General features: G+C 44.4%; 1 protein-coding gene across 7 annotated transcripts in view; it reads right to left on the reverse strand.

Moving 5' to 3' along the window:
- The window catches only part of RBFOX1 (RNA binding fox-1 homolog 1), a 2,060,838-nt gene that overhangs the window by 139,725 nt on the left and 1,913,308 nt on the right, over window positions 1-7,805 (reverse strand). The gene's annotated exons all lie outside the window — the stretch shown is intronic.

Consider the following 7,805-nt stretch of genomic DNA (forward strand, 5'->3'; position numbering starts at 1 on the left):
TGTGGAGGCAACATAGGCGACCATCACAAGGGCGGATGAGTAAGATGTGGTGAAGCTGTCAGCAGAAATGAGAACTCGGAGAGAAATCAGAGACTCTGAAGCACAGTGCTGAGTGCCTGTAGTAGGGGCGTTAACCCTAAGAAAACAAGAACTGTACCGAATTATATTTTGCCACCCCAAAATACGCCTCTTTGGCACAAGGGTTATTTCGGGACAATTATTTTTGAGAAAGAGCAGACACAGGAGAAGCTCCAAAAACTGTAGAAAATACCCTTTTGTAAGAGACATTCACATTGATAAGGAAATTCTCCATTTATAGGGGTGTCTTCCTCTCAGGAGGCATCAGGAAGAGAAAGTAACTAAATCTCTAGAAACTCTCTTCAAAGGGTAAGTCAAGGACCTAAATCTGCATAACCACCTCACCCTTATTTACCGTGCTTTTCCTAATAACCTCCCCATCGCTGGCTCCCCTGGCCTCCCAACATCTTTTGTCTTCAGCTGGAGATGATGTTTAAGCTGGTGGCTTGGGCCATGCCAGGGAGTTACTTGGTTTTCTTGGGTAGGTACCCTGTCTACAGAAGGTAGACATGTTATTAAATTCCTGTTTGTCTCTTTTACCACAGGGTGTTTCAGCCAAGAACCCAGAAGAATACAAAGAAAATTATTTTCTTCCCCTGCACGATGGAAATTAAAAACTCATGCACTCATCACATAAGGCTAGATACGGTTCAGGGACAGTGATCACACACTTTAGAGCAGCCATTCAACAAAATAAAATAGGAGTCACATACAAAATCTTAAAGTTTCTAGAAGCCACGTGTCTAAACAGGAAAAAGAAATATGTGGAATTAACTTTAAGGATATATTTATCTTAATCCAATTTACCAAAACTATTATTTCAGCATGTAATTAATGTAAATGATATTTTACATTCTTGTTTTTCTGAGTCTCTGAGATGTTCAAATAATTTGTACTACAGCTCATCATCTCAATATGGACACTGCATTTTCGTTAGAAATACCTCATCTATATTTAGACTTTGAAAAATTGGCAGTTGAATAGCCAAGATTTTCAAAACACACCTAAAAGGCTTTTAATAATGGAATCAAGTGTCAGTGTCTAAATTTTAATTACAGTTGAGCCTAATTAAAAATTCAGTTCCTCAGTCATACCAGCCATGGCTCAACAGATACCTCCAGCTGGCAGAATAATGCCCCCTTCGAAATATTAATATCCTAATCCCTGAATACAGAGTTCACAGACTCCCTGAAGGGTGCACAGATATCCACGGATCCCTGGATCAGGACCAGTGCTGTGCGAGGGCATTCCACTCTCCCCTGAGTTGAGACATCTGATGCTGAATACTACCAATGCCTGATTGCTTATGAGCCTAGTGTGGAATCAGCTAATGGGTCGGGTAATGGGATGGGTACTAAATATAAAGCTGTGCTGAGGTCCTACTGTGACCCTGGCATCTTGCTAGGCATTTTTCATACCTTATCCCACTGATCACCATAACAGTTTGAAAAACTGAAGCTCAGAGAGGTTAAGTTACCTGTCCAAAATTACACAGGTAGGAGATGACAGAGCCAGGATGGAACCTAAGATATCTAAGTCCATTTGCTGGACTCCGTATTCCAGACCCCATTGGCTTGTCAAGGCCAAGAGGAAGGTGCTATGGAAAGTCTAAAGACAGCCCAGCCCCAGAGGGCAACTGCTAAGTACTTGCATAGAGGAGTGAAGATTCGCTGGAGGTCTAACTGCCTGAGCTCTCTGTCTGGGCTCGAACCAGAGTGATGAGCTCTGTGAACAGGGCTCTATCTCAACCAGTTGGCCAAAATCAAACCAAACCAGGTGGCTTCAGATGCCTCCTCCGAGCCCCTAGAGTCCTGTGCTCCCCTCTGGTGAGCTCTTATCGACCATGTATGTTCCTTATTATCAGATTACTTACCTGTCTGTGCTACTAGAACATGAACATCCCAAAGACAAACACTACACTGAATCATTTTTGAAGCCCTTTACTGTGCCAGCAAATATTTATTGTGTCATTCCAGAACACCTCTTGGGGCCCAGCTTCTTTTGTCTCCATGAGCATCCCCAATTCTGCCATGAGCGTGTCAAAACCCAGCACCCAAGCCAGGATCCTAACGAGCACAACTCCCCCCCCCCCCCCACTGCCGTACAGCCTAATGAATATCCAGCATCTCCCCTATCCTGCGGGCTTCCTCCCCTCCATGCCCAAAGTGCTTTACAGTGATAAATAAAAAGTGTCCTTTTGAATAGCCAGCTGCTTCTTCCTCCTCCACCAATCAAGTTATTTCTCAGAGAGAAAAGCTTGTGAGTGTCTTCGAGGCATTATTTGATTAAGTTGACAATATTATGTGAGCGATGGTTGAGTACCCACTGCGATGTACTTTGGACCAAATTGATTTGTGTAACGAACACTTGCTCTGTCTCTTCTTACAGCCTGAATAGTGGTCTTGATTTAGCCAGTAATGCTGGGCACCAAGTGAATTTACAGGGTCCACAGTCCCTCTCTCTCAATCTGGAGAGAATAGCAAAAGAAAGGCTGGAGTGGCATAATTCAATACATTGTACTATAAGCTCAGAAAATGGTATCACAGAGCTCTGCAATATACCTATTTGATTTGATTTGTAAACCTGATAAAAAAGCAATCGAGAAAAGTTCAGGGGGAAAATATATATGTTCTAAGCAAAAAATGTAACGATATTGAATGTGTACAAAGAACCAAAGTCCTGGATGGGGAGGGGGAGAAAATCATGCATACTAAATCAACTTCATACCCTGCGTTAGACAATATTGCACATTCTCCATTTAAAACGAAGCAAGATTGTGCGAAGTTATTTTCCATTAAAAATAATAATAATGGTAAGCCCAGGGAATGTGAATTAAAACCCACATCTCGGGTTTTCTCACAATCCTACTTCAAAACGGGGCTCGTGCAGATTCACTCAGCTTCCTGATTTTTCATTTTAGCTCTGTAGGCAAACAAATAAGTTAATCACACAGCTTTGGATGTAGTTAATGCCTCCTTCCTAGCTCGGCAGGGCGGATTCCACAGCCAGGTGACACAGATTTAAGAAACTCATCACATTTCCCTCAACCCGAATAAATTCAATGCTTTGCTGGAATGATGAAATTCTTCAGAAAGCAGAAGCCCTGCGGGACACAGAAGGGCTGACTCCAAATTCTCTTGCTCTTTTTTTTTTCACCCTTTGAAAGTATAGGATGAGCATTCAAGGGGCCAAGTGTTTAACACCTCAGTAAAGGCGATGGGCTGCATAGGTGTCTGTATAAGTACACTCGAGCTGCTGTAACAAAACCCCATGGACCAGGTGGCTTCAACCACAGTCATTTACTTCTCCCGGTTCTGGAGGTTGGGAAGTCCAAGATCAAGGCATCAGCATATTTGGCTGCTGGTGAAGTCTCTCTTTCTGGCTTATAATCTCCCTATGTCCTCTCCTGGTGGAGGGAGAATGCTCTCTCTCTTCTTCTTCCTATAAGGACAGATTCCCACGGGAGGACCCTGCCCTCATGACTTCATCTAACCCTAATTACTTCCCAAAGTCCACACCTCCAAATACCATCACGTGGGGGCTTAAGGCTTCAGCATAAAGGGGAGGGGACACAATTCAGTCTACAGTAGTGTCATTAAAGCAGAGCCTGCAAATACCTGGGAATGTGACATCTTTTGTCCTGGGGAGAGAAAGGAGTTTCAATGGGCTTGAAACCAGCTGTTTTCTCATCCAGTCATTCAAAATAGATTTATTGAGCACGTACTACATCTCTCTCTCTCTCTCTCTCTCTCTCTCTCTCTCTATATATATATATATATATATATATATATATTGAGCACCTACTACATATATATATATGTGTGTGTGTGTGTGTGTGTGTGTGTGTGTATGTATATGTGTGTGTGTGTGTGTGTGTGTGTGTGTGTGTGTGTATGTATGTGTGTACGTTTGGGAGCTGGTGTCTACTTCTCAGTGGACAGGAGTCATAAACTCCAGAAAGAGCTCTTTCTTTCCTTCTCCATGTTCAAAGTTTCAGTTTTTAGTTCCAGAAACAAGGAATTGAAAATAACTACCACTACTAATAACAATAACAATAAACATTTGTAGACTCTGGGATGAGTGATCTGGGTTTGAATTCTAGCTTTACCACTTCCTAGCTGTGTGACTTTGAACAAGCTCCTTAACCTCTCTGGGCCTTGTTTCCTTGATCTAGAAAATAGAAATATTATTAGCATTGCCCCAGGTGAGTCAATATATCTAAGTGCCCTTCCTGGCCCTTAAGTGTGATGATGGTTAACATCTAGAATAGTGCTTGACATCTGATAGCCATTTAATAAACATTGGTCACATGATTAGCACCCTGCTAAGCTCTTTGCATACACTGTATTTCATTGCATCACCTGATGACTCAGAAAAGAAGATTCTATCATTTGTCCCCATTTTATGATAAAGGAATGGCTGTTCAGAGGGGCTAAGAGCTGCTTCAAGATGCTCCGTCAGTACATAGTTGGTGGTGTGGGAGAATGGTTGAGAGCCCAGGCACCACACTTCCCGAGTCAAATCCCTTAATGACATCTAAAGACGATGCAACAGCTTTCTGGCCATGTGGTTATTAAAAACTCAGACCAGGGGCACCTGGGGAGCTCAGTCTGTTAAGCGTCTGACTCTTGATTTCAGCTCAGGTCGCGATCTCACGGTTCATGACATTAAGCCCTGCATTGGGCTCCGCACTGACAGTGTGAACCTGCTTGGGATTCTCTCTCTCTCCCTCTCTCTCTGCCCCTCCCCTGCTCTGCCCCTCCCCTGCTCATGCCCCCCCCCCCCAAATTAAATGAATACACTTAAAAAATACCTCAGGCCAATCCATTGTAAAGCTTCCAAAGTCAGTAGGATTCAAATTCTCTTCCTATTACTCCAGACCCATGTCCTCATAGACCTGCGTCATGATGGACCTGCCTCGGGCAGGGGACATTTCCTGCTTCTTTGCCCCTACTATCCGGCACTTGGCTCTGTCTGCTTGGGGGAGCTGCCTCTGGGATCTTCTTCCTCATTCTCCTGTTAGGTCTTTCTCTTTTGGAGTTGGGGTTTGGGGGAAGAGACTGAGGGGGCAGAGGGCACCCAATGAAACAAGATGCTTCTTGCTGGTCAGAAGCAAGTGCCTGTCTCTGCTCTCTCTCTCATTCTGCTGGAGCTCGTGGGCCACTGGGGGCTTCTGTGGGTGTGGGGGAGCCTGAGGTGTAGGTATGCTTGGGTTGCTTGGGGGTGGGCCAATCCTTCGCCCTCCATTGCTGCAGAAGGTAATGTATCGTCAAGGTCGGCCGGCAAGCTGCCCACTCTCCTTTCAGATGGGGGTCCCTCTGTCAGCACTGGTTTTCTGAGCATCCTGAAAACTCCTTCCCTATCCTCTGACCTCTAGGCTCTCCCAAGAGCCAGGGCAGATGGCAGGTGTCCTAACACATTCTCCATGACAGTTCTCTCCCATCCTGTCGTTTGGGACTATGCCAGTGAGCCTCCACGGTAATAACTCCCCAGATAAGAAGCGGGCACAAGTCTCTACGTTCATGACCTCACTGCACCCAACGAATTTAAGGAACACATCAAGTTCTCCCAAGAACTCCGCACTGCCTTCTGCCTTGATGGCATCATCAGGACGAGTCTTCTATTTCTCCAGCTCAGTGAGCATCCACCAGAAGGAGCTGGCGAACTCCCCTTCATGCTGGCAGCCCGCTCTCCCTCCCCAGGAGTGACTCTCTTGAAGCTCTACCCTCACCCCAGCCCTAGCCTCCTGGTTTTCGTAAACCCATCCCACTCAGAAATCAAGGCCAATTTAAATATCGATTTAAAAAGGAAAAGTGTTGATATCTTACACTGAATCCTCAAATCCACCCAGCTCAAAGATGTCCCCTCCCAACGTATTATGCAAGATTTAATTTAACCAAATGGCAAATCTATACATTATGCAAATTTTCCAGACCTAAGAAAATTGCTGAACGGTTGCAGAAACTCGGTGATGAATTTAAGATGGAACTGATCTCAGCTAAAATCCCAGGATTTTCCTTACTAATTACTTCTTTCTTTGTATAAATGCTTTGAACAAAGAGACAAGCACTGTGAGGGGTTTGCTCTGGGTGTACTGGGGTTTCTCCAGTATACCCGGAGACATGTATACATATCATTCTTCGGAATATTGATATGTCTATTCTCCTGCATTTGACAGTCAAAGAACCCTGTCACATAAAGTACACAATTTCTGAAAACTGACATGATTCGGATTCCTTCTGAGTTCCAGATTCTATTCATCAGTGGGCTAATTTTTCCTGCACTGGTGGGTGGGGAGGAGTGTAAATATATTCTAAGAGATGGAAATACTAAGAAATATACTCTGAAAATAGAAATGACTTCAACTCCTCTCCAGTTTGCTCTTTACCTAGACAGCACATTTTTTTTTTCTTAAAAATGCCATATGGAAAATAGTGTGACTTTGTGGGCCATACTGTCTCTGTTGCATGGGAAAACAGCCACAGGCAGTATCTAAACAAATGAACATGTCATGTTCCAATAAGATTTTATTTACCAAAAAAAAAAAAGGCAGTGGGCCATAGTTGGGCATGATGGATGATGGTCAGTACTCTGGTCTACACTGTTTGATGGTCAGTACTCTGGTCTACACTGTTTGATGGTCAGTACTCTGGTCTACACTGTTTGATGGTCAGTACTCTGGTCTACACTGTTTGATGGTCAGTACTCTGGTCTACACTGTTTGATGGTCAGTACTCTGGTCTACACTGTTTGATGGTCAGTACTCTGGTCTACACTGTTTGATGGTCAGTACTCTGGTCTACACTGTTCTGTTTGGCTGGCATTTAAAGAGCTCCCGCCTGTATAAAGGACATTTGTTAGAAGTGAGGCGTAAAGCATGAAGAAGACATACCCAGAGCCTGTGGGGTCTCCTGGTATGGCAGGGGACAAAAATAAGGCATGACACAACTGAAACACAATGGGTTGAGTTCTTTTACTGAAGGACCTTCGGAAACATAATTCAACAAGAGGGGAATAAGGAAAACTTCTTGGACAGTCTTATTCATCTTGGCAATTGTGTATTAGCGGGGCTCACAGGTCTAAAAGTCCAACTCTTGAAATGAAGAAAGAGAAATATCTAACCAGTCCTGGGCTCTTTCTCATCCAACTGTGTCATTCAAGGCTCCAATAAGGAGAGGTAAGACTTGAAGTGGTCAGATATGGATGATAGCCATGACGGTGGGTGACATCCTGTCAGAGTGTCCCTTTCTTCACCTGTGGGAGAGGAACAACAATGCAGCTCCCTTTCGGATCCCAGAGAAACAGAGGGGATTCTGCCCCAGAAAGTGCTTTGGCGACTTCAAAGTGCTGTGTATCTGGAGTCCATCATTTCCATTTTTCTTGGTTATGCTACTTAAAAAGCAAGGTTGGCTCACATGGCAGGTGACAGTATCTGATGTCTGATGACATCAGTCTGGCAACCAGAAAGACTCTTAGTGGAGGCCCTACACTTCAGCAGATGTGGATTCAAGGACAACTCCCACCGATTTCTCACTATGTCCTGTTTCTTGGAGGAGCTTTACTGCACCCAAAGAAATGAAGGCCCTGGTTTTGGTGGTCTTGCAGGTACCCATCAGGTCTCAAAGCCAAGACTCCGAGATTCAGGAGGGTGGGTTGAGCGAGGGGCCCTACCTTGGTAAGGGGTTCTTGGTCACCTTAGCAAGACGCAGGTTTTGTGGTCTGAAAGG

The sequence above is a fragment of the Felis catus genome, chromosome E3 (genome assembly GCF_018350175.1).
Source record: "Felis catus isolate Fca126 chromosome E3, F.catus_Fca126_mat1.0, whole genome shotgun sequence".
In the NCBI taxonomy this organism is placed as follows: domain Eukaryota; kingdom Metazoa; phylum Chordata; class Mammalia; order Carnivora; family Felidae; genus Felis; species Felis catus.